This window comes from Varanus komodoensis, unplaced genomic scaffold (genome assembly GCF_004798865.1).
Source record: "Varanus komodoensis strain SLA01 unplaced genomic scaffold, ASM479886v1 scaffold15, whole genome shotgun sequence".
NCBI classification, from domain to species: domain Eukaryota; kingdom Metazoa; phylum Chordata; class Lepidosauria; order Squamata; family Varanidae; genus Varanus; species Varanus komodoensis.
Window position 1 is genome coordinate 2,958,272 of NW_025335440.1, and position 26,063 is coordinate 2,984,334.

Consider the following 26,063-nt stretch of genomic DNA (forward strand, 5'->3'; position numbering starts at 1 on the left):
TGTCTCTGATTTTGTCTTAACCCAAGGTATTCTTCTCTACTCTGTCCCAGGAGGTGCGGCAGAGAGGAACTGGAGAAAGCTGGGAAGCAAAGCTGGGATGGAAATGTCTTTCTGGCAAGCTCCTCATTATATTCTAACAGTTTTGGTTCATTCCTCAGTTCATGCATGGAATTGTGCCCATTCAGGCTGCAGATAGGCCATCATTTTAAAGAGAACTAAAGTGGTTTAATATGTCTACAAACACATGTGTGTTGTCTCTCTCACTTCCATCTTGTCAAGCAGGTGCAACAGGCTTCCTACTCAAGATAAAAGGGAATTAATCTGCTGACTAGGACACCAGTTCCGATTTAAAACTGCTCTCAAGTCCCAGGGTGGACGGGGTGGGGGGAAATCTGGGATCCTTTACTTATTCTTTTGTTTTTGCATCTTCCCTACTCTTTGTAATATTTAATGATTCTAGTTCTTGTCTTATGGTTTCTGGATTCCATTGATCCATATTTCTCACATTCCATGCTCTAATTCTGTATGTTCTGTAGCAACAGAACTTCCTGCCATTTTCTCTTTCACTCACATTCCATTTTCACATCTCAAGTTCTTTCAATCTTGACTTTAAGGAAATTTTTCAAATTTGTTAAATTCTTTACAGACTGAATAAAAGATGCCCAAAAAGAGAGAGAGAGGGAGGAGGAGGGGGGAAGAGAGAGGGAGAGAGCCATGTGCTGGTTGAAAGAATTAATCAATTCAGTTTCTCTGCATTTGACCTATTTAAATTTCAAGTCGTTCCTGTCCTGAGTATGAAATTGCAAATGCTGGTAAATTCTGACCAGGAACAAACTGAAATTTGATTTTCCCCCAGCCCTGCTTTTACCTTAGCAGAATGAATGAATGAACGAGCAATTGTGGTATCTCTATATGTCCATGGAAGCCCCTTTTTGGCTAATAGTAAACCAGCTAATGCTGAATTTTCTGGTTATGGATGTGTTTCATTTAACCAGAGTTTCCTTAGGGTGGAGGTTCCATAGGATGGCCTTGAGGTTCCTTAGGATGGAGACAGTCCCAAGCTGTGTGGCCATATAAGGGCCATATATCTTCGCAGAGACAACTTGCTTCTGCCGTCTATGTTTTCTGCCTGATTGACTCTTCCTGCAGTACGTCATGTTTTCCTCATTCCCCCAGCAAATCCCAGACACACGCATAGAGGCCACCCTTCGTGATTCATGACTCCACATAACGGACAGACCTTTCTCCTCAGGGTTCCGCTGCCTCTCTCGGCCTCCAAGATGACACTTCACAGCTGCACTCCATCAGAGCAACACGCCCCTGATGATGCATGCCTTTAATTTGCTGTACCTTATTTATTAATAAAGGAGGCAGAATGGGTGTGCCAGGAAGGCGACTCTGGCTGATGCGGGGAAGGCTTGCCAAGTGTTAGAGAGGCGGATGAAGATGTGGTGGTTGAGGAAAAAGAGAAAAAGGGAACTGCAAGCAAAGACAAGCATAGCCTCCCTGACACTGAATGGTGTGATGGACGTGTGTGTTGTAGAAAACAAAGCGCCAGCAGCGGACGGGGCTGGCGGCCGAAGGGCCGGCGGCCGAAGGGCAATGGCCTAAGGGCTGTTGCCGCCGTTTGGGGGCCGAGCGGGGGGCTGGGCTGGCCAGGGGCTCTGGCCGTTGCTTAGTTGGGGTCTTAGATTGCTTTTAATTGGTGCTTTTTTTCATTGGTGCATTCTCGTGCTTATTAGGATGTTGCCTGGGGAGTGCGGGGCCACCACCATTGGGGTGGTGATGGGCAATGGGCGTTATGGCATTGGGGGTCTAACGGGTCTGCATAGAAGGAGGAGGGACAGATGGTTAACACCTGTCCCTCTTTCTGGTTATTCCCCCAGCCAGCGGGTTCCAGGTAGGCTTGTCAACTGCCCCCCGGGCCTGTCGGTGCCGTTGATTAATGCCAGGTCGGTCCAAAATAAGGTAACACTCATCCATGACTGATCATGGATGAGAGGGCCAATCTGGCTTGCATAACAGAGACTTGGGCTGGGGAGAGGGGGGGATGTCTCCCTCTCACAATTGTGCCCGCCCGGGTACCTGGTCCAGCACCAACCACGCCTGGAGGGGAGGGGAGGGGGGTCACTCTGGTCTATTCAGCTTCTATTTCCCTTGTGGGGCTTCCTGTCCTCTTGAGACCGGGGCTGGAGTGCCTGCACTTGGTGTTGGGCGACCGAGACAGACTGGGGATTCTGTTGGTGTACCGTGCACCCTTCTGCCCAACAGACTCCGTACCTGAGCTGACGGAGATCGTCTCGGACCTGGTGCTGAAGACTCCCAGGAAGTTGGTCCTGGGGGCCTTCAACTTCCATGCCGAGACGGTTCTAACCGGGGTGGCTCAGGACTTCATGGCCTCCATGACGGCCATGGGGCTGTCTCAACACATCATAGGCCCGACCCATGAACGTGGACACACTCTGGACCTGGTTTCCTTGACGGGGCAGGAAGAGAGTGATCTGAGGGTGAGGAATTTAAGTTTGACGCCCTTGTCATGGTCAGATCACTTCCTCATAAGGTTTGAGCTCGAGAGTGGCCTTGCCCTCTGCAAGCATGCGGACCTGATTGCATTGGTCCGCCCCCGGAGCTGGATGGATCCTGATGGATTCCTGAAAGCTCTGGGGGATTTTCCGGTTGGCAAGGCTGGTGATCCTGTTGATGCCCTGGTTGAACTGTGGAATGAGGAGATGACCAGGGCTATAGACACGAGATGGATGCTCATGTGACACATAAAGTTGCTTTGCTTGCTTGGGAAGCAACAATGACCAGGAAGAGAGAATTAGACAAAATGGCTCTAAACTTCATTGGAGATTCAGAGTTAAATTAAAGAGGAATTTATGTTCATAGGATATTTTAATTTATTTATATTTTATATAATTGGCAATCTTCATTTTGCTGTTCATGTGCATTTATTTGACGTATTGGTCATGCCCTTTGAATGGTACAATAAACTTTCTGAACATACACACAGACATACAGACTCCAAACCGCAGCCCTTGTCATGACTTGGTGCATGGGATGATATTTCATTCCAAATGGGTCCTAATTAGGGATTCACTTGAATTTCATTTGGTCTAATTTTAAACCACCCTGATTTGCATTTGCTGCAGTGGTGTGCAGAACAGAACACAGTGATCTGTTCCATACCTCTCCACTGCAGTTTTCATCTGTTTTTAAGCATGCATATAAAATGTATCTTCAGCGTTAAATGACTATAAAAAGTAGATAAAAGGCACATTGGAGACTAGAGGGAAAGGTGCTAATAACGACTGCATGCAAACTGGACATGGGGCCCCAAAAGTCTGACCTGTCGACCTGTTTGCACTGTATAGCGAGCAACAAAGAACAAACACCTCCCTAGCCATTCATTCCTCGGCTCCTTCTTAAGCAAACATGGTTCGTGCCTTTCGCACTGATACACAGAAGTGTTGTAACTCTTCAAGACAATGGTCAATTGTGTGTCAAACTAGTGAGCTGGATATAAGTGTTGCTAAGGAATAAAAGTCAGTGGTTTGTAGTATCTTCCTATTCTAAAAAGCCATCCATCACAACTGAGTAATGAACTGTGTAGTACCAGGCTATAGAACAGAAGAATGCAAAGGGACAAGAGAAGGGCAGAGGTTCTGTAAAATACAGAAGTATCATCAACATCATCATCATCATCATCCTATTCTGCCTATTGATTAGGACTCAAGGAAGCTCATGACATTGCAATTCATGCAATTAAAACATGCAGAAGTAGACAAGAGCTATAAATACAATGAACTCAATGATATATTAAAATTTAATCACTACACTTTTTGCGAAGGGGGCGGCATAAAAATGCTATAAATAAATAAATAAATAAATGTACTACAAAAAATATAAACAGTCACATTAACCCAGTACAAACTCACAGGCCATTCCCAAATACCTGCTGGAATGAAGAGGCTTTTGCCTGCCTACAGAAAGGTGGCAGGGAAGGCGCCAGCCGAGTCTCCCCGAGAGAGGCATTCTGAGCCTTGGGCAGCCACTGAGAAGCCCCCACCCTGCATTCTCACCAGGTGTGCCAGTGAGGGTGGAGGACCTGCCCGGAAAAGCCTAGAGCCTGGGAAGGGCCTTTTCAGTGGTGGCACCCCAACTCCACTGTCAGATTCCCAAGGAGGTGTGCCTGGCTCCCCCTCTTTTGTCCTTCCAGTGTCAAGTAAAAACCATTTTATTCATCCAGTATTTTAACAGTTAATAATTTTTATTCTTTTAAAATTTCTGTGTTTTGTGGTTTACTGTGTTTTATGGCCGCTGGACCTTGGACTAATTTGAGCGTTACTGCTGGGGCTCGTTGTGGGCCTATTGTTGTTAGCTTAGTGCCATTGTTGGATTAATGTATTATTATTTTAATGCATTGCTTATTTGTGTAATTTGATTATGTGAACCACTCAAAGAGTCTTCTTGACTAAGGGGCAGTATAAAAATTAAATACATACATAAATACAGAAAATCTGGACTTTCAGGTAGCCTGGAACCAAGCTGTGGAGGGCTTTGTAAGTCATCAGCAGCCCTTCAAATTGTGCCTGGAAACAGACTGTGAGCCGGCAACGTTCTCTTGGCCAGGGAGTTGTGTGCTCCCCGTTGCTCCCAGTCTGCAGTCCGGCAGCGCCTCTCCAAACCAGCCGCAGCCTCCGAACTCTCTTCAGGCAGCCTTCTTCTGAAAAGCGCTTCTCTGGTCTACTTGCTCAGCACTGTTCAGTCCACTTGTAAGCCTTGTTCAGCTCGATCCTCCCATTGCCGACACTGTTACTTTGCTACGTCTCTGTTAGGAAAAGGATGCAATAGAGCCCGCACGCTTTCGGTTACAGGCAGCTCTGGGATAAAATTCAAGGGGGAGGCATCATCACCCTTTGGATGCAAATTAATTATTCAATAGGGATTTCACAGCTGGGCCACTCGAATTCAGCAAATCCAGAAAGGAAGATGCAGGTTTAAATCATTAAAGGCATTAAAAATGACCTTTACCTGCCGAAAACATAATCCATTAATAATGTGCCTTGTACCAGTGAGATAGGAGGTATCTTCCTCTGGGGATTAAAGGATTGTGGGAATTTGGAGCTGCTGATTCACTGAGAAAGCAGTTTGTATCTCAGAAGGGACCATTAAAAAGAAGAAAAAGCAAGCACAAACCTCTACCCAAATACTGTGGATTTCTATTCTGCCAGTGATAACAATTCTGAAGAGACTCAGAAGAAAAGTTGCTGCCAAGGATGCTAAAGATTCTAGAGCAGTGATGTGTGAAACTTCACATCGTATCCCAACAGATATTTCCAGTTGGTCAAAAAGTGGCACTGTGTTTGGGGTACTTATCAGCAAAACCAGATCCTGCTATCCTTGCTAGGTATTCTGATTTTCTCATTTGCATCTTAATTCAGATAGGAGCATTGCTTTGCAATGCTTGCTGCTCTTTCAAAGGCATGTGGATCCCTTAAAAAAGAAAAAAAAATGATAAGCAGATGTGTTCCTACCCTGCCCTTGAAACACCTTTCACGGAATGTCCTAGATCACAGGGCCGAGGGGATGGTTTGTTTGGGCTTCTTTCCTAATTAAAGCACTGACTTGTTCCTTCAATCCCCCATAGAAAATCTGAGCCATTTGCTATTGCTTATCACAGATTCCCATTCAAAGCACTGGCTGGAATGCTGGGGAGCAGGTGAGGTTTCGGAGGACTGGGCTCAGAGTGCTGCAGTATGAGAACCCTGGATATTGAGCAGTATCAAAATAAAATAAATAATGCCCATGCATGGGCACTCATCATTAAGGAGGCATGAAAAGCAAAACAAAGAGCCACGTTTTTCCATGCGAGCAAATGTAGCAATAAAAGCAAATGTGGAAAAACGCATGTTGGGTGTATTCATTTTTGTTCCTGCTCGTACCCCAACTAGTAATAAAGAGGAGACACACCACAAAGGGGTGAACCAGGACCATACGCACTCCAGCTGGAACTAGGGATGCATGGACTCTGCCAAATCTATTCTGTCTTTGCTTTGTGGGTTTTCTGGTGTCTTTTGTTCCATCATGCAGTGGGACTGAATCCCTTCTCTTCTCGCCCCGCCCTGGCCCTCTTTTCTTACTCTTTTCTTAAACTGGAATTTCTAGTTCTTTTTCGTGCTGATTCACATTCGTGTATTCATGCACACGCACATCTGTGCAAATCTGTGAATCAGTATTAGCTAATGCAGATGAGCACATTTGTGTGAGTGCACATGCATGTCTGTATACACTTGTGCAGTTACAAATTAGTGCAAATCTGCCACTGCATCAACACAAAAGAGAAGCCCACTGCAAGGTCTCCAGACTCAGGTACCCCAGAAAAACCTGGCCTGGCCGACCGCGGATTCTACAGGCTGGATTCAGAGAAATCTGGACACATGGGCATTCGCTGAGCATGCAACAAGGGGACAGAGGAAAGCGAGTGTGGGGAAGTTAACCAATGGAGAGGATGAAAGTGCCTGGCTGTGAACCATCTGAGGAATTCCACCCTCATTCAGAGTCAAGGCCATTTCTCCACCCTTTTCTTTAGACCAAACCTTCCCAGACAATGGAGGGGGGCTCCTCACTCTCTCCCTCCTCCTGGAAACCTGCTGCTCCAGACGCAAGTTGCCCACGGGTCTTTGAGCTGGACTCCTCGGAATCTTCAGCTTGCGTGTTCAAATTCCAGGGCCTTTCTGGTCCTGCAGGCACAGCAGTGGCGACTGAGCCGAGCGCTTCCGAGTTTTTCATTGTTTGAAGAATCACTGTTTAATGCAATCACACTTCCCTCTGTACCTGCCCATCCCAGCTCTCATTGAAATTCTTCTTAGAAAGCCATCTTGATAGCATTCATTAGTCTGTCTGAGATTAATCTCTCTGGATTTATTTCTATGCAATGAGATTTATTGACAAGCATGTTTTGGAACATGAGCCCTGTTTGTAAATCCCCTTTCCTGGTGAATCCAGCCACACAGGAATCTGGAAGAAATAGAGGAGGCAATAACAGGGGACAGCATGAAGTGGGGCACTTGCACCCCACAAGTTTCCTTCCACAAGCAGGGCTTACCACTCATACAAGGGCCTACCACTTATAGCATTGCTGATGTGCCTCCTTCCAGAAGTGACGGCCTCTGCCCATGTTGGAACTTCCTCAATCTTTGCATAAGTGGTGGGTTATACTTTCACTGCAGAACTGATGTTTGCATCAAGCAGGAAATTGGAAGGGGGAGCAGGAAACCGCTGGGGACGGAGGCGCCCTGTGGGACATGGCACAGTTGTACCAATGCTTTTGAAATTCTCCTCATCTGACTTCATTATCAAAGGCTTTTGAACATGAGAGCTAGAAACTTGTTTCCAAGACTCTTTGGAAATGGTGGGCAATAACACACTACACATTTCTTCCATAGAATCATGGCACTGATGCAAGGGGCAAGCGGGCTGACAACAACATCTCTCTCGCTCCTGCGGCCTTGCTCGCAAAGAGAGCTCCTTCTTGATTGCAATGGCAAAATACTGCCTTGCTTTAAAAAGGCAGGGGGCAGAGGCTGAAAAAGTAATGAAATGGCATCTCCTTCTCTATAATGAGCTGGCTCCTTCCAGTTTCCATTCCTCTGTATGGTGATTAACACACAGGTTCATATGCACCCTAGTTGTGTGTAAATAAATTATAGCTGGTTGGTTTGTTTATAGCTCTTTGGGAAAGGTTACGATCCCATTTGGCAATACTTATAGAGTGATTGAAGGTAGTTGTGGTCCACCTCGTCCACCTCCTCCCTTCATACAGGGCAACATTTCTTAATTTGCAAAAACAGCAGCTCAAGGCATCTCACAAAGCATAAAGGAGGGGAACTTTTCAGCAGAGACCTGAAGGAATCTGTGCTCAGACCTGAACTGCTGCTCCGAGGGAGCAATCCAATGAGGCTGCCTGTAAATCTCCGGACTTGGGGAGACCTGGACATCCTATGTAGGGTGGATGCATGCAGGCCTGAAGACCACGTCTGCACTCCACCCATCCTGCAAAATGTTTCGACTGCTAATGTTGGCTATCGAAGTGTAGCACGTCAGAAAAAGACGGAAGGAGACTGAAGCACCACTGCATCGCTTCCTATTCTGGCAGGGCTGGTCTCCTCTCTCCCCTGTCCCCTGGAGAGTCCCCAAAAGTCCTTCTGCAAGAACTCCCTTGCAGTGTCAGAGAAGCAGCTGGTCCAGCTCTTTCAATGCCAGTTGTGGGGCAGGGGGTGGGCACAGTGCAATCCAGCTCCAGTTCCCAAGGCAGAGCAATTTTCTGGCTTCATGGGTACGGATGGACACTCAAGGCCTTCTGGAAACAACTGGAAGACAAGAAATTCCTGTCCATGTGCTAAATCATAGAGGACATCTGTGGTGCCCTCCTATCTGGAATACGGTTCCGAGTTCTGCTCCAATGCAGAAAAGGGCTAAAACTGTCAAGGAGTTGGAGCAACTTCTGAGGAAAGCTTGCAACCTCTAGGGCTGGAGGCTTTGGTGAAAAGGAGAGTGAGGAAGGGCATGATGAGGGTGGATAAAACGATGCACAGCGTGGAGAAAGCAGACATGGAACCTGGAGACATCCAATCCAGGCCAAATGGTTTGACATCCAGGACACACACGGCATGTCATTAAGCTATGGAATTTGCTTCTCTGAGTAGGGGAGCTTTTCAGCATTGTAAGAGTGTTCCCAGTGGCTGGAAGCCTGAAGGAGAGCACTCGTGCTAAGGGGTGAAGATACAATGCAACATTTCCTTGCAGTTTCCACTTGAAATAGCCAATATTGTCAGCAGTGTGCACAGAATTTCAGTGTATTAGTAACAGTGCTGGCTTGTTAACAGAGATGCCGTTCAAAAGTGCTGTTGCATAAATTGGTCCTGCTTCCTAGCAAACAGGAAAAAGTAGCAGCAGAGGAACGGCTTGTCATGGCACATGCGAGTTCTCTCAGCTCCCCAACAGACTCTGGATTCAGGCTTCAAGACCAAAAACGTTGTGCACTAGGTGCGGTTGTCCAATGCTGGGAAATCCTTTGAACCCAATAGACTTCTGGCAATTGGGAATGGCTCATGCTAGAGTTCTCTTTCAGTGGTCCAGAAATGTGTACAAAGGAGCAGCAAGATCTGCATGTTTGTAGCATCATTTGCACAACTGGCAACTTGTGTAACTTGGGCCTGAATCTTTAAATCAGCAGAAATGGGTTAACTCCAATTTGACTATTTTGTCACATTTGCAAGTCCATTTTCTAAGCCTGGGAGCAGCACATTCCCTTGGTAAATATCCTCACTACTTCCTCGTTGGCTTCTTAGATTTCCCTTGTTAGCTTATTACACTGGCAATATGGCTTTCTGCTAAGGTTCTGCATTTTCTGCACATCGGGTAGAAACAGTTTTGCTTATCTTCCATGATTTGTGCAAATGGGGCCGTGCTTGTTTAGCCTCTTCTCTATCCCACTTATAATATGCATGTAGTATCTGGTGCTGGTGCTGGTGCGTGCATGTTTTTAGAAAAGGCCATTAAGAGTGAAGGTGTTGCTACTGCTGCTAAAAATGGACAAGAAAACCCAGCCCTGGAAATTTGTGTAGATTTCAGACTTCACAATTTGGACTAATGTCCTGGGCTAAACAGCAGTGACCACAACGATCTGGTGCAAATTGCCACCTGTTTTAAAAGGGGACTCTAAGCACTAGCTTGACTCAAGGTAGATCAAGTTGGCATCAGCACAGGATGGAATCTGGAGGGCCAAGGAAGGATTTTAATCTTCCAGAGAGAGTCTTTGCACAGCTCCACTCCCGGAACAGCCTCTCCAAGGCAATCGGTGTACCTTGACTGGGCACACAGAAAACATGCTACCGGTTCCCATGCTTGCTTGGATTGAGCCTGTTCAATGGCCCTCGTGCAGCCCATTGCCATGCCCAAGCACTGGTTTAGGACAGCCGCTGCCTCACCGGGACTTGATGGAAGGGTGCAGGGGAGCTGGCATCATTCTGGGATGGGAGGACAAGTGATGCTTGAGCTCATCCACTTCCACCTCAATGCTCACCTCACCTTCTTCTCACTGTCAAACGTGTCGCCCTGCCCCCACATGGGAAAAGTGCATTTTCAGACATGAAAAATGCACACATCCCAACTATGCCATTTCTTTCCATAGGCTAGAACAGGAAATGCATGGGGGGCAGGGGTAAATACATATTTTCTGACGTGTACTTACACAAGCACACACTTTAGAATGCAAAGGCAAGCTCTGGGAATCATGGGCCTTTTTCAGGAACTCCACATTGGCTTACCGTCATATTTGGGGTTGTGAGCAGGGCATGACTCCATGCTTTGCAGGCTGGAAGAAATGCTCAGACCTCCCCAGGGTCAAATGCATCTCACTGACACCGTCGTCTGTGACTGCATGACCTTGCCCAGCAGCTCCACGCAGATGTTAAAAACAGAGGGGCATAAAATGGAGCCTTGAGGCCAAACCGCAGAACTGGAATCCCGGGCACCACTTTCTGCAATCCCCTGCCATTATTTATTGGTCCAGCTTTGCACAATGGCAGTTACTATAAGCTGGTTCCATGAGAAACACACCATTTCCCAATGACCTTTTATGTCTTCCAATTTTTTTGAAAAAAGTCTTCAGTGTGGTGACCTGAACCAGAGGGAACCAGGAATGAGCAGGGTGCAGCAAATATTTGGAAAGGGCAAACAGCCTTTTTCCCCCTCTCCACCTGTCTTGACTGCTTCTGCACTCAAATAGCTTCTCTGGACCTCCAAAGGACACTAAGGAGACCTGGGAAGAAGATTCAGAATCAAAGAATTTATAACTAGCTTGTTTTGTGCTAGGATATTTTAAACCAAGGCTGGTGTTTGGGCTGAAAAATTAGTTTTATGGTAAGTCCTGATACAACAGAACTGCTCTGAAATTACTCATTTGATCTGAAAACAAAGCCAACCTTACTATTTAGTGTAAGTGAAGAGTGAGCACAAAGAGCTTTAGATCACTCTCTCTTCTGCTGACCTCAATTTCAAGAGTAGTCTCAATATGTTCAACAGAATCCAGCCACATGTTATGCTAAGCAGACTGTTCAAAGCATATGCTCAACACTGGGCATGTCTTCTTTCCCCCTGTTAAGTGCTCTAGTCTGAACAGAGATTGTATCCAAAAGGAAGCAAAAAGGCTAACCTTTCCTACTGCTGATTTCCATGACAAACTGCTCCACAGCTGCAAGTTCTCCCAGAAGGTGCTCTCCCGGTGGGGAGACAGCACCTGGAAGAAATGTTAACTCTCTTTTCCCTTCCACCCCAGTTGAGACCCATAACCAGGTCCCAGTTGCCACCCCTGGCAAGGCAAGGACAGAATCCTGCCAAAACCTTGGAGCTGCTGCCAACCAATCCAGTGAATGCTGAGCTAATGGACTCAGACTAAGGCTGTGCTCCTGAATTCCAGTGTCCCTGCCTTCTGTGTTCTGGTGGCAACTTGTTTGTATAACGCAATGAAACCGCTCTGTCCAGCAAAGCAAATGCAGAATGGGCAAAACTAGAATTGCTGCTCAGGCAATGCCACTGAATCCAGTGTTTTCTCTAGATCCTAATGTGTGAATGGTGATCAAGAGTTCATTCACACAATTATATGTGGTGGATCAGCTGTGTCCACTGCTAAGTCAGTCTGATCACAGCTAGCCTTGGCCACCCCTGGCTCGGTTACATCACATTGAGTATTGCCAAGTGTCCACGTGGACATCGGATTGAAACATCTTGGAACAATTGGGTAGCTAAGCAGCCGGCCAGTGCGTGTTATAGTCACGCCACGCCAAGGCTGAAACATCTACACCAGTTGTCAATAGTTTTCTGGGCACAAATCAAGGTCCTCATCTTAACTTTGAAAGCTGGTTCAGAAACCATCTGTCTCAGGAACCTCTTAATGGTGACCTAGTTTTCAGAGGCCTGCTTCATGGCACATGAGAAAAAGCTGCCTCCTCTGTTGCTCCTAAACTCTGAAACTCATTTCTCTGGGAGTCACACCAGATCCTTGATCTCGCCATATTATGGAAGGAGATCTGGACACATCTTTCTTACCTAGCTTCCTTGGTTATGCCAATCCCTTTCCCACCCCTGCTTCAATCTTTGTAAACTGGTTACCTGAAGGAGCGCTTACATCCATATATGCCCAGTCGCCCCCTGAGATCAGCGGGAGAGGCCCTTCTCCGGGAGCCCTCCGTGAGAGAAATTAGGAGGGTAGCTACTCGGAGAAGGGCTTTCTCAGCGGTGGCGCCTGAGTTATGGAATGCGCTCCCCAGAGAGGTCCGCCTGGCGCCGTCGTTATTTGTTTTTCGGCGCCAGGCAAAGACCTTTTTATTTAAGCAACATTTTAAATGTTAATACCACTGAATTTTATCTGGCCAGGGTGGCTTATTTTATAATGTGTGTCTTAAATTATTATGATTATTTTATATGTATATTTTAACTTATTGGTTTTATTTATTGTTGTAAGCCACCCCGAGGCTTTGGCGAATGGGGCGGCATAAAAATGTTTTAATAAATGAATAAATAAATAAATAAAACTACTTTAGTTGGCTTTGGAAAGTGGGTACAGTAATACAGTTAACAAATTGATAAAATACTAGACCATAATGCACCAGAGCAATGACAGCACGGTTGCAAAGTGCAACCTCAGAAACAAGAATATTCTTTTTATTTCTTCCTGCCTTTGTGGGGCAGTTTGAGCTTCTAGAAGCTCTTTTCTGCCCAGGGGAGTTGGTGGCCAAGGCCCGGGAGCACCTGGAGGCAGAAGTGAAGGTTCCCAGCTCTTGTCCCTGTGTCCCTTGGTACATGTTGTAGATGGCATGCTATACCCATCACATGTCATGTTGTCATGTCTTCAGCCCACCAGTGAGCTATGTCAGGTCAGCTCCCAGTTGTGTTTCTGCCACTGACTAGTTCCCCTGATTTAATCGTGGCCAATTCTTGCCTCTGCCCCAAGCTGGTACATCTGCCTTTTAACTCGGAAACAGAGAATAGTTTCTCCCCTCCAGAGGACACAAAATGACATGATGGGGGTTCATTCCCCCTTGGGTCACTAATGTTACTACTACTGCAACTTATTATGGGGACTGTCACTTCAGTGATACGCACAGTGCTCTAGGTTAGGGTTAAATGAAATAGACATGTCTGTGGTGCTTGAAGTCTAAATGGCAGTTCCAAAAAAGTCTAAGCAACTAAAAGGTAAAACCCAGTTCCACGGAGTTCAGAGTGTTGTTTCACAAGCAATCGCAAGCCACCATATCCACTGTACCACTGCTGGCTTTTCTCTGGACCCAGGGAAGCTACTGGATCATTGCTATCTATGCTGACAGACAGCAGTTCTTAGGAAGATGTCTCGCTCCTGCTGACGGAGAGCTTGTGAACTGCAATAGAGTTGGAGAAATCTGTCCATTTTAGCTGCCCTCCTGGTCTTTCCTTTCCCCCCAGTCTTCTCAAGTGCTTGTTTCCATTTTCTTTGAGTTTCTTTTTAATATACACACATGCATTTTTATATACCCAGAGCAATAAGCACATTTGGAAGGCAGCTTTCTAGCCATTCGGCATCAGTTTCAACCAAAGCAGACCAGCTACCCAAATGAGTAACCATTCAGAGACGGCACTTCTACACCCTCCATTCAAAGGACAGAAGTGTTATAAGGGCCACAGTCTGTTGTACTAAAGCAGCTGAGTAGTTGTCTTCCTCATGTGGTAATGCCAGCTATGAATGGTCAAGAGAATCCATTCACACTCACCATTCCTTCATTGTCATGAAACACAGCAGGCACCTGCCTTTCTTTCTAGCGCCCTCCACCTGTTTACAGAACCATGACGGCAGGAAAGAGAATCCGTGTTCAACCCCCAGGCTTTCAATACTCCCCTTGTACAACGTCTCCTTTGCCTATTGTGACTAAATGTGGGCAGTCTTCATCTCCTCAGAATGGGCAACTAGGCCTGAAAGTTTAATTCAACTCTGCCAGGGAGGGAGGGAGGGGTTTAGATATTCCAAGAGGAGAGGAGAGGAGGCCATGAAGGTCATTGGGTCCAACCCTCTCCTGTTGCAGGATGCCAATTTACACTGTCCTACTCAAAAGAGAGGAGTACCCTCAAAATGTCAAGACTCCTAACACAGAAAATCTTGCACCATTTTGTCTAAATTCCACAAGCCTTACCCACCTTGAAGAGACTGCCAAGTTTCTAAATTCCATCCAGTTCCACCCAAACCCTACCCATTTCATTTCCCCATGATATTCAATGGGAAAGCTTATGAGGTTTTGCATTTCCCATGCAAGGTTCTGTCGGGGCCTAAAACAGTGGCCTGAGGCCAAGCAACCCACTCTCCAATACACCTCGAACCCTGTCAGCCTGCTCAAATGAGATCAAACTTGCAGCAGGGCAAATAGGGCTTCCCCAGTCCCTGACCTTCAGGAGGAATTTCAGAAGGAGGTGTCTGCTCCTGTTTGTTTGAGTCTGCAGATGTCCCCATGCAATCCACAGCCCTGCTTGATAAGGGTTCTTGATCAAGTGGAGCACTCTAGAAAGAAGGATGAGCTCCTGCCATGCCTAGCCCCAGCTCTGAAATGTGCAAAAGTTGCCATTGCTCCCTCCTCCCAGCCTTTAGGTGCAAAAATGGGACCTTGGAAGCCATTTCACAGAATTCCTCCAAGGGGACCAGGAATGTTCCAGTGATGTCTGATGGGTACGGCTTGCCACTGGCTTCCCTTTTCCCCACTGGTTTTAGGCTTTGCATGGTGCCACTGGAAATGGCAAGCGCTTTGGATCTACTGGCTAGCTGGCCCTGCTTGGCAGGACTCACCACGCGGGGGGAGGGAGCAGCATGGCCTCCAGTCTGAGCAGAGCGGTGGCGGCCATGCTGTGCGAGAACCCTGCCCTCTCCTTTCCTGGAAGTTCCCTCTCCTCCTTCCAGAGGCTTCCATTTTTCTGCCTCATTCTCAGGGCCTGTTATCGCTTGCTTTGAATTGGTTTCGGCACCATCTGGAGCTCCCATCAAGGTGAAGTGGCTGAGGAAGTGGTGTGTGGGGTTTACTCTATTTTTCCTTCTTTCCATGACATCTCTCTCTATTGCTCTGCAGCCTTCCAGACTGTTTCCACTTCCCGAGCTGAAAAAGCCTCACGCATGGAGTTAAGGCAGTCTTCCCCGGGCTTTAATTGAAGTGCCAGAACCCTGGATGTGACAAGATGCTGGAGAAATGTTTGTGCCATCAAGGACCGGATGCTCCTATATGCTTCGCAGCCACCTCCAAAGCAAGATAAGCACATGAACCCCAAAGACAACCTGCAAGAAGGTATCCAATTCTCCTTTCATGTTTTTTGAAAACTATTTCCTTTACATCACTTTGATGGGAAAGGTAGAAAAATGGGTAGGAGGGGGAGGAATTCAGCACAGCAGTAGCACTATTCTCCCCCCCCCCCACGCCCCCAACCTGGCATCCCCACAGTCAGAGAAAAAGCTGCACTCTGGAACTCTGCTACAGTCATCTTTCTGCTTGAGCTGAGGCTCAGGTCTGGAAACTGTTTGCTTACGCCAGCCTCAACTCGCAGGATCTGATTAATCAGACAGTTTTATATTTGTTTCACATACCCCATGACTCCTGAGCAACAAAAAAGGAAAATCTTTCCTTTTTCTCCTGCCTCTGCTGCGGAGTTTTGAATGTTATATTTCACTCCAGCAGAAAGGGCTTGTCATGACTGGGCGATTGATTTTAAATCAAACTGCTTTATGCTTCCGACGGCTCCTGCTTGCGTCAGAGCAGTGCATGGGTTTGGATGCTGATCGCCCTTCCCTGGTGGAGCCCTGGACATCTGCCCTTGCTCCTCACCCACTCGTGAATGCCACGTGTCAGAAGCAGCCCAGGCTACGCTGGAGGCACTTTAAGCCTTCGTTCTTCACATTGATTTGCTTTCATTGCTTAAATCTTCCTGCTGCAGTGAGGAGCTCTGCAGCTTTTCGACCCTGCTGGGTTAAAGGAGACCTGAGGAGAGCTAAAGAGCCCGGGCTTCAAAACAAACTGAACAACAGATATTTGATGGAGCCATGCGGGATTGGAGGCTGTGAGGATATCCAGCATCGGGAAATATTGGACTGGCAGCAATGAGTTGCTAGCCCTGTGCATCCAGATCTCCAACTGGAAGCCTTCTAAGCTAGTGGTAGTGGCTCTGCAGCTTCTGCACAGAAGGGGGGATCCCTGTGGGTGGCCGTTACAGACTGTGTGCATAGCATTTTCCCCATTTGTAAGGCTATACCAGGACACACCCTACTGAGAAAGACTCAGCATGGTTTCTTCAAAGGGAGCTCCTGTCTCACTCACTTTCTGGCTTTGTGAGAGTGTCAATAAACACACTGTTGTTTGATTGGACTTCCAAAAGGCTTTTTGATGAAGTCCCTCATGGACAAGTCCTGAGCAAATTCAACAGTCATAGAGTAAGAAGATAACTGCTTATCTTGGGTCAATGACTGCTTTGAGAACAGAAAGCCAAGAGTAGGAATAGATAGTGAGGGTTGTAAACAGTTGGGAGGAGTATGTGTCCAGATTATCTTGTTCCAAGAAAGGACATTATATGTGGAAGATGTTGCCTAGAAGCAGTTTGGGTGCTCCTTTGCTGGTCTGGTTTTGTGCATCATGGGCGAGGTTTTTAGGGATTCTTTCTCCATGGTATGCCTTCACATTGCATGGTATTTTGCCATCTGTGCCAACATTATCTTCCTTTTTTCCCCTGCCCAAGGGAGACTGACCAGTTCCACCCCAACCATAACTTACATGAGAATGCAGTTTTGCTTATGGCAAGATTGTGCATGAGCTAATTTCTCTGTTAGAACAGCATCTTTCGGAAAATGGCTTGTTTGTTTCAGGTCCAGAGGAAGGTCAATTATACTCTTGTCCTAGAAAAGTGTGAACATATTTGCAGCTTTGATTCAAATGCCAAATCCCTTTAATCCTATGACAGTTTGTGCTGTCTCCACTTCTCCCAACAGACGCGCCACGGATATTAGAACACTCTTTAGTCCCCACCGTGTACCTTCTCTTAGTGAATCAGCTACAATATAAAATGCTTTTACAATACTTTAAAATGTTTGACTTTGACAGTGGGTCCAATCTGGATGAAACATATTAAACCATTTATGTACTGAAATGTTTGTTTATTTAAATGTTTAGATGTTATTAAATATTTTTAAAATGCCAGCTGATTAAGCAACCAGTTGTGTTGGCATAAAAGGGAATCGCATGAAGCACAGCAACTTCCCCAGGAACAAGTGCAATTTGAGTTTGAAGAATGGCACAACTGGCTATTTCCCAATGAATGAGTTAAAGCTGGATCCAACCCACAATGTCAGTATTTGACTGATTAAAATACCACATTTAACCAATCCAATAATATGTCGTCATAATACTGCTAACAACATTACAACACTGCTACAGTGTGGCGCAGTGGTGAAGAGCGTAGGACGGGGATGCAGACGATCCGGGTTCGAGTACCCGCTCGGCCATGGAGCCAGCTGAGTGACCTTGGGCCAGTCACAGACCCTCAGCCCAGCCCACCTCACAGGGTTGTTGCTGTGGGGATGAGATGGAGAGCAGGAGGAGGAGAAGGCTATAAGCTGCTTTGAGTTCTTTAAGAAAAGAAAAAAGTGGGATATAAATCAAATAAATGCATTCAAGTAACTCTACATTAAAATTCAATTAAAAAGAAAGAAAAAGAAAAATGAAAGGAAGAGTGGTAATAAGCTTTTGAGTATAATACATTTTGTTAAGGGCATCCCATTTATTTATTTGTCTTTATATTTATATTAGGGTTAGAGTTGGGGTTGGGGTTAGCTCCAAAATGCCATGGATGGATGGATAGACAGTTGATAGAAAGGTGGCTATTAAGTGATGTGGAACCATGTCATTAAAACATTTTATTTAGTCAATATACCTATGGCAGGCTATCCTGTTTTGTTTACCTATTTAATATCCTTTCCCTGAAAGGAGCCTGCATAATCCTCCTGCTTCTCTCCATGTTAGCTCCACAACAATCCTGTAAGATTCAGCCAGTGAGTTTCACCACCACGTGGGGACTAGAACCCAGATATCCCCCATCCCTCTCTCCAACACTCTGCCTCCAATGCTGTAGCTAGTTCCAGTTTTGCCACTCCCTGGGAACTGGATGGTTTAGATCTGTGGCTTTCAACTTTCCACAGCTGGGGACCAGCAAAAACAGGAAAACCTCCCCAGGGACTGCTAAGGCAGAAAAAAAGGCACCACGCACACAATACAGTATTCCATGTATTAGTTTCTAAAGACAACACCAAAAAGAAAAAAGAAAAGAAAAAAGAAAAGAAAAGAAAATTCTCCAAAACAACCAGAAACTGAGCAACAAAAAATGCCAACAAAAGAACAGAATGCTGAAATAGGTTCAGTGTGTCTCCCAGCCAGCTTCCACAGAGCCATCACTCCCCTCTCAACCCCTGCCTCCAGCAGCAGCAGAGCACCCCCCACAAACACAATGCCAACCAAGGAAGAGGAGGTGGAGCACAGCTGCCCCCCAGGCCAGTCCACAGTGAGTGGGATGCAGCCCCTGACCCCCGTGGACAGGCAGGGAATCTGCTGTGGGCCAGCACTGGTCCATGGAGCAGTGGCTAGAAACCACTGGCTTAGATGGAGGAGGGATGGGACCACCTTTCCAATTTGTTTGTTCTCTGGAATCCATGTGGGCAACTAAAGCTTCCATGATTCTTCCATGCAGGAATGTAGCTGACAGTCTCTCTCAGCAGCAGCCCTTCCAGCAGGCTGCACAGAGGGAACTGAGAGAGAAACCAGCTTGTGCAAAGCTGACGTGTTTCTTCATCCCCCTTTCCTTCTGGGTCATGTCCTCTTTGAGGTGTAAGCTTGCATGCAGGGTCTGTCTTGTTCTACTGATCATGTACAAACTACTGTAAGAGGATTTGGGGCTAAGGAGCAGGGTAAAAATGCTCCAATAGTTCACAGAATCATAGATGAGTAAGCTGGAAGGGGCCAAGAAGGCCACCGCATCCAGCCGCCTGCTGTTGCAGGTCAGCAATTTACACCATCCCACTCGGCTGATTGGACATTGTGACTTGATTAGATGTTATAGTAAACTGCTGAAGTGCATGTGTGTGACTGTGTTTAAATGGATTAGAACATGGACTTTTTAAAAAAAAAAACTTGCCTGTGTTGTACATATTGCACATATCATCAGTCATACAGGAGTTCCTTTAGAAGGAAACTGGGGTACAAATACAAAACGGAAATTGAATCAAGTATATCCTGTGTGACTTGGGGGCATTTAAGCAGCATCTGTTCCAACCAAAGTTCTTGATCTGTTCCCTTTCATTAATGGAGGGTCCTGCAAGATAATGTATTGGCAGATCATGGCCAATATTAGTGGAGGAGCACTGCTGCAGTGTGTTGGAGGTTTGGGGGCAGAATTGGGGTTATAGTCTTAGTCATAGAACACCTGGGATGACCTTGGGTACCTACCTCTTACCTACCTCATGTGAGAAACAAAATGGGGATGAAGAGAGTCACAACCAAGAGCTCCTTGGAGGGGGGCAGCCTCAAGGAAAACATTAAATTATCAGCCTTTAAAACCAAAGTATAATAGGCCAGTACCAATCCCACAGAACCTTTCCCAGAGCAGAACTGGGAATTTCTGCCCTTCTCTAGACCAAATGGATGCAGAATATTGGTTTATCTCACTCTATCTAAATAGCCTCTGTTTCTACACCCAGTAAGGGCAATCACTTTAAAATGTATCCATGTGGAATACAATGTGAATTACAAGGAGAATACATGTTAAGCCGTGTCTGTGTGGGCGGGGGGGGGGCGGGATCACTCTTCATTTCTCACCTCTGCCATTCATGGAAGGAAGCATTTGGCTGGTGGAATGACTTTATCAAGGAAGGAAGGAAGGAAGGAAGGAAGGAAGGAAGGAAGGAAGGAAGGAAGGGGATTTCTACAAGGAAAAAGCCGTTCACATCCTTAAGAATCTCCCCCTGCCCTGCTTGACTTGGCTTTCCTGTTTCAGCTTAGCATGTTCAGGGATGGATGACCCATATAGTTAGGAGCAGAAAAAGACCCCAGATCTTTGATTGATCACATTTAACAGCAATACAGTCACGAACCAGACCTTGTCCCCCTCCACTCACATTTCAATTTCAGTTCAGACCTTGCCATCACGGTTCTGAAACCTGTGAAACAGTCATGGAAGAGAGAGAAAAAAACATGGCAAGAAAATTACATTTCTGATGCTACCCAGCATTCTGACCAATTGTGACTGATAGTGATGCTGGGTTGCTATGGTGACCTTAAAATGGTCCTGAAGTCGTGGGACCAGGAGGTGTGTGTCTGAGAAGCTTCTGCAACGTCCTCATGGCAGGGTGAGTCAGATGCAACTTCTTCCTCAAGAGGAAGTCAATTCAAGTAGTAAATCTGCTAAAAGAAAAAGGAGAGAAAGAAGGAGTGAGCAGGGGTGGCAATGGTAGAGATTGCTGGGCTTCACGGGAGCAGATTCTAGCTTCCTCCTCTCTGAAGTGCCTGACTTTGCCTGATCTTGGAAGCTATGCAGGGTCAGTCCTGGTTAGAATCTGGATCGGTGATCTGAGTGTAGGAGTCTATGATTATCATTGTAAACTGCACTGAAAGCTTCAGATAGGGGTGGTATAAAAAAATTAATCATTATCAACATCACCATGAAGAACTATTAGGAAAGGTGCTGGAAGAACTAAAGTAACTGCTGTATATTTAAGAAATGATTAATCTATTCTACTCCTTTCCATTCTCACATTAATTTGCCATTAAAAATATTGACTCTAAATGCACACTTAAATGTGTAGCATTTTGTCTCAAATTACATACTGCAAAGTTGGGAAGTTTAAAGTGCTGATGACTGTGTTGTAGCATTTGGAAAAGTACAAAACCCAGTGCATAAATATACAAATATAATGTAAGAATATTTTCAACAGACTCAAACTTGTACTCATATTCAGATCTTCAAATGGGCTTCAGAACATGTTTTGTGATTAAAAAAACAATTCTCATTCATCCCTATTCATAGGTATGGGTGCTTGAGGAGCTGGGGTTTTGCAAAACTAATACAAATTGTGATCTGCATATCCCAGATTAATGTGTGAATTGGAAAGTAGGTAGTCATTGGGTTTTTCATTTCTACTAATGTTGAGATACACTTTTCTAAAGAATATAAAATGTTGACATTGAGGTAAAATGCATGTAGAAATTCACATTTTGAGGGGAAATGCAATCAGGATAAGGTATTTTTAAAACATTCACATATATTCACATGCAAATGTGTGTGTGCGTGCATGCATGCATGCATGTGCACAGAGAGAAGAACCAGAAAGAAAAAGATGCATAAGAAAGCACATGCAAGAATAAGAGGGACCAGAAAGACCACTATATCCACCCCTTTCCATGGCCCTTGCCCATTCATTCCTTCACTGTAGGTTCTATGAGCACAGCCATTGTTCTTATATGGTTGCAGAGTTAACAGTTGTACTGCAACCTTCAATATGCTCCAGAAATTCTAGAAAGGAAGGGAGTTTGGCAGCCATGCAGCACAGATTCCATAAAAACAGATCCTGTCAGACAAATCTTGTGCAGTTTTATGATAAGGTCTCGAGGTGGCTAGGTGGAGGGGGCTTGGTGGATGTGGTTTACCCAGATTCCAGCAAGGCCTTTGACAAAGTGCTGCATGATATCCTGGCCAAGAAATTGTTGAGCTTTGGGATAGATTGAGGCACCATCCAATGGATTATGGCATGGTCGATGGATTGCAAGCAGAGGGTGACTATCAGTGGGGAATCATCAGGATTTCAGTGGAGTCCCCCGGGGCTCAGTTCTGGGACTGACACTGTTCAACCTTTTTAATCAATGACCTGGAGGAGGGGATAGCCAGTCCGCTGACTAAATTTGCAGATGATATCAAGTGGGGGCTCCATATTATAGCAGAGACATAGCTGGACTAGAATTGGTTCAGCGTAGGGTCACAAGAATGGTAGCCAGGTAGGGAGGGGTGACATATGAGGAGAGATTCAGGGAACTGTGTCTTTTCAGCCTGGAGAAGAGGAGACTCCGAGGGGATCCTTTAGCAACTTACAGGTATGTGAGGGGATGTCGTGTGGAGGAAGGCTGTGAGCTGTTCTTCTGTGCAGTGGAGGGCAGGGCACATTCGAATGGGGCAAAACTGAAGGCACCAAGCTTCAGCCTGGATATCAGGAAGTACTTTTGGATGTTTAGGACCCCTAGAATATGGAGTGGGCTTTCAAGGGAGGTGGTGGAGGCCCCATCCATGAGGGTGTTCAAGGAAAGACTGGACAACCACCTGTTGGGGATTACATGAGTAGAGCCAGCTGGAGCCCAGGGTCAGACTAGATTGCCTGGGGAGACCCTTCCGACTTGCTGTTTCTATGTCCTGTGATCTGGATCCAGCATGACTTCTGGGAACTCACTGGGGTTCTTCTGCATCCTGTGGCAGGAAGGTATAATTCTGACCATTTCTGAAAGGGGAATATTGTACTGACAACAGCGTGGTAAGCGTCTTCTATTGATGGTTATGGAAACAAGTCTTCCTTGGTTAAGTCTTTATTCGGGCTTTGGGTTGGCTAGAAAGTCTTTCACTTATTTTATCAGTTCAGTATTATTTGTATGGATACACTTACAGGGGTGGCCAGACTTGCTGCATGGAAGAGCCACATAGAGTAAATGTCAGAAGTTTGAAAGAGGCAAGCAAGCACCTGCAGGCAGCAGGAACAGGTGGCAAACAGCAAGCAGGTGCCGAGGGTGGCAGGAACAGGTGGCAAGTGGCAAGCGGGCCCCTGCAGGTGCCTGCAGCCCTGAGCAGTAAGCTGCAAAACAGTGAACTCCAAGAGCCTCACGCAGCTCCTTGAGCCTCAGTTGAGCCACTGCTGATATACCCTGTTTCCATCCTGATGATCCTCAAAGCATGGGCTGCCTCTTTGACTAGCCCTTCAAATAACAGATCAAAAGAGACCTTCGCCACTTCAAAATTGCTGCATAATGTGGCAAGCATAGTAAAACAGTTTGGAGCACAGACACTGAAGATAACACGAGGTCTGAATATAGGAAAAGGTCTACGGAGCTCTATTTCATTGGCAGCTGCATCCAAACACAAGAAGGCTGGGGATTTTAGCCAGATCTGGGACAGTTTCCAGTGACTATGAATTCGTAGGCAGTGGCTATGGATGGATTCCACCTGGATTCCACAGTATCAGCATCCTACGCATCACATGGATTTTGCTAATGAGTGGACTTTCTGGAATTGTGCAGGCATTTGTTGTGTGACAATATGGAGTTTGCTGAAAACACACTAACCATACAGACACACACAGAGAAATGTTCTCTGCAACGACAATCACTGTGTACCACTTCAGTGGTGTGTGTTCTCCCAAGCAGACATGTGTGCGAAATGTTGTGCGCTGGCTCACGCTATATAGGAGGGGTCTTCAAAAAGTTTCCGCACTTTTATATTTTATGAACATATTTATATATTATTTGCTGATGGCATTAAAAAGTTGGTATGATGCTGGGAAAAAGGCATTGCAAAGGAAGGTGACTTTGTAGAAAAGGGATGTAATTTGTTTTTGAAATTCTTAATGAATAGAGTTTTTAAAAGTGTGGAAACTTTTTGAAGAGTCCTTGTATGTTACAGCAGATTTCACTGCAAAATGATACGGCCAATGGGCCCACAACAGATTATGGGACGTCTGGCAATCTAGGAAATACAGAAGGAACCATTAAACGACATTCACCCCTGCCTAGGCAGGGCCAATGGCAAAGGGGGAAGCATGAAGACTTTCTAGCAAAGCCTCAGGAGAGGCATTTCAGCATTTCCAAATGGGGATGGGAAGAGCTACAAAACCATCAAATGAAAAATAGGTGGGGCTAAGAGAAGGGGTGTGGTGTTTTGCAGGAACCCAGAGGGCTGGATTGTGATCCCGTTTGGATTGTGCCTGGTCCCTGAGTTCCCACACCACCTATTTAAAGGACAGTGAGGAGCACAGAGTGGCTCAGGAATCCTGGTCTTCATTTGAACCACAGAGATGTCATTGACCAAGAGACTGCTTTGCTAATTTAATGGAGGAGATCTACTAATTAAATATTTTGTTGATATTGGTTTCTGGCTGCTACTTGGAAATATTTACAACCAGCAAAAGAGCAACAGACTTCCTAATATGCTAGGGATGGTTTTAAAAAAGAACATACTGACTTGATTTCCCTTTTCTAAATGAATGTAGTGATCAGAATCTAGTTGTTCTCTGGATTTTACATTTTCTGAATGATTTGATGCAGTTCCTAGCCCAAAAGATTTATCAAAATATAGTAAGCTAGGCCTTTCAAGAGAAAATCTACCTTTTAAAATAGGTATTTGAAAATGTATTTTGTGCATTTTTTAAATTCAGCAAAGGGATGGGTGAAATATACTAATGGGTGAACACATCTTGGAAGGGACAAATCTGTCAGTTGCATCTGTCGAGGTTTCTTTTTCTTTTTCCCTAAAATTTTCTCAAGTTCTTTTTCTCCCAGATATGAACTCTGCACATTTCAGCAAATTCTTAGAACAATGAACTGAAACAGAATTCTCAGTAATTAATTCAGTAATTAAAGCCTCTCACAGCATGGAGTGGAAATGGTTGGATTTGTTTGCCACGCAGCCACTGAATTAGAGGAATGGGGTGTGGGGAGGGGGAGCGCAGGTAAGTGCGGGACATCAGAGAAATCCACCATAGACTCAAATGAGTATGACTTTCTTTGGGAAAAGATTAGCTTTTCCCAAACTGTACACATTCCACTTCAGTCATAATGTTATAATTTGATGTGGATTCAGTCAAAGAAAAATACTTAATAGTAACTATAATACCAACCAAAAATGTGCATTTCCCATATTGGAGAGCCAGTATGGTACCTGAATGTAAGCATAGAGAAATTCCCCAACATTCAACCTGAACCAAAGGTTAGTCTGGTAATATGAGTTAACTAGAGAAACCCAAATGTAGAGGTTCCCCCCCCCCATCCTGACATATTTATGATAGCAACATTTCAGAAAGCCCAGACTCCTCATTGCCCTCATTGTAAGTGTCCCTCCCTCTTAAGGCAGCATCTGATTGGTTCAGATTACTGCTACTCAAAGCAGAAGGGGGGGGGGAATGCTTCATGGTTTTGCTTTCTGCTCCTGCTTCTGTTGCTTTGCTTGACTGAAGTGGGTAGAACCATCCCACACGAGGGGCTCTTCCAACACTCTGCATGCAGCTAAGCAAAACTGCTTTTGTGCAAGGAGCTGCAGTGGTGTCTGAGGCAGATCCTGGAGAATCTGGCTGAACCACTCAGAAAATCTCTAAGTGTGGTTTCGTCCCCTCCCTTTTTCTCTGGACACTTTCTGTGGAGTTGCTGTTTTGGGGGGTGGGGGGGCTGAAGGCTCACTTCTTGTTGCAGATCAAGGAGCTTGCTTTGCTACTACTGACTTTCATTACCCGGCCCCCTCAAAAACAAAACAAAAAGCCCTTTCGGAGATAAAGGCCGGCACAGCCAGGTCACTGGTGAGCTGGCCTAGGTGTGCTGGTAAATCGGTACAGTACACTGCCGTGACAAGTGCAATTCATCTTGCGCTGTGGGGACGAAAAACCCTCCTTCTTCTCGTCTAATGGAGTGTGGGGCCATTCATCACCTTTGTTATTTTTATAGCAGTGCCGAGTGTCTCACAGCCCCCCATTTCCCACTCCACAGCCAGCCGTGACTCTGAAAATGTACTACTGAACAATTTAAAAATGAGAAACAGTGATGCAATCCTGCTTCCCCTTATATGGACATTTAATAGCAAAAGGACTGGAGTTCCCCATTCTTCGGCTACCTTGCCATACAGTAAAGGGTTCTTGCTTTTTCCTAATAAGCTGCAACTCACACCCAGACTGAAACTGCCATCATAGGGAACTGCCTCACTTCCTTGGTCCATCTAAC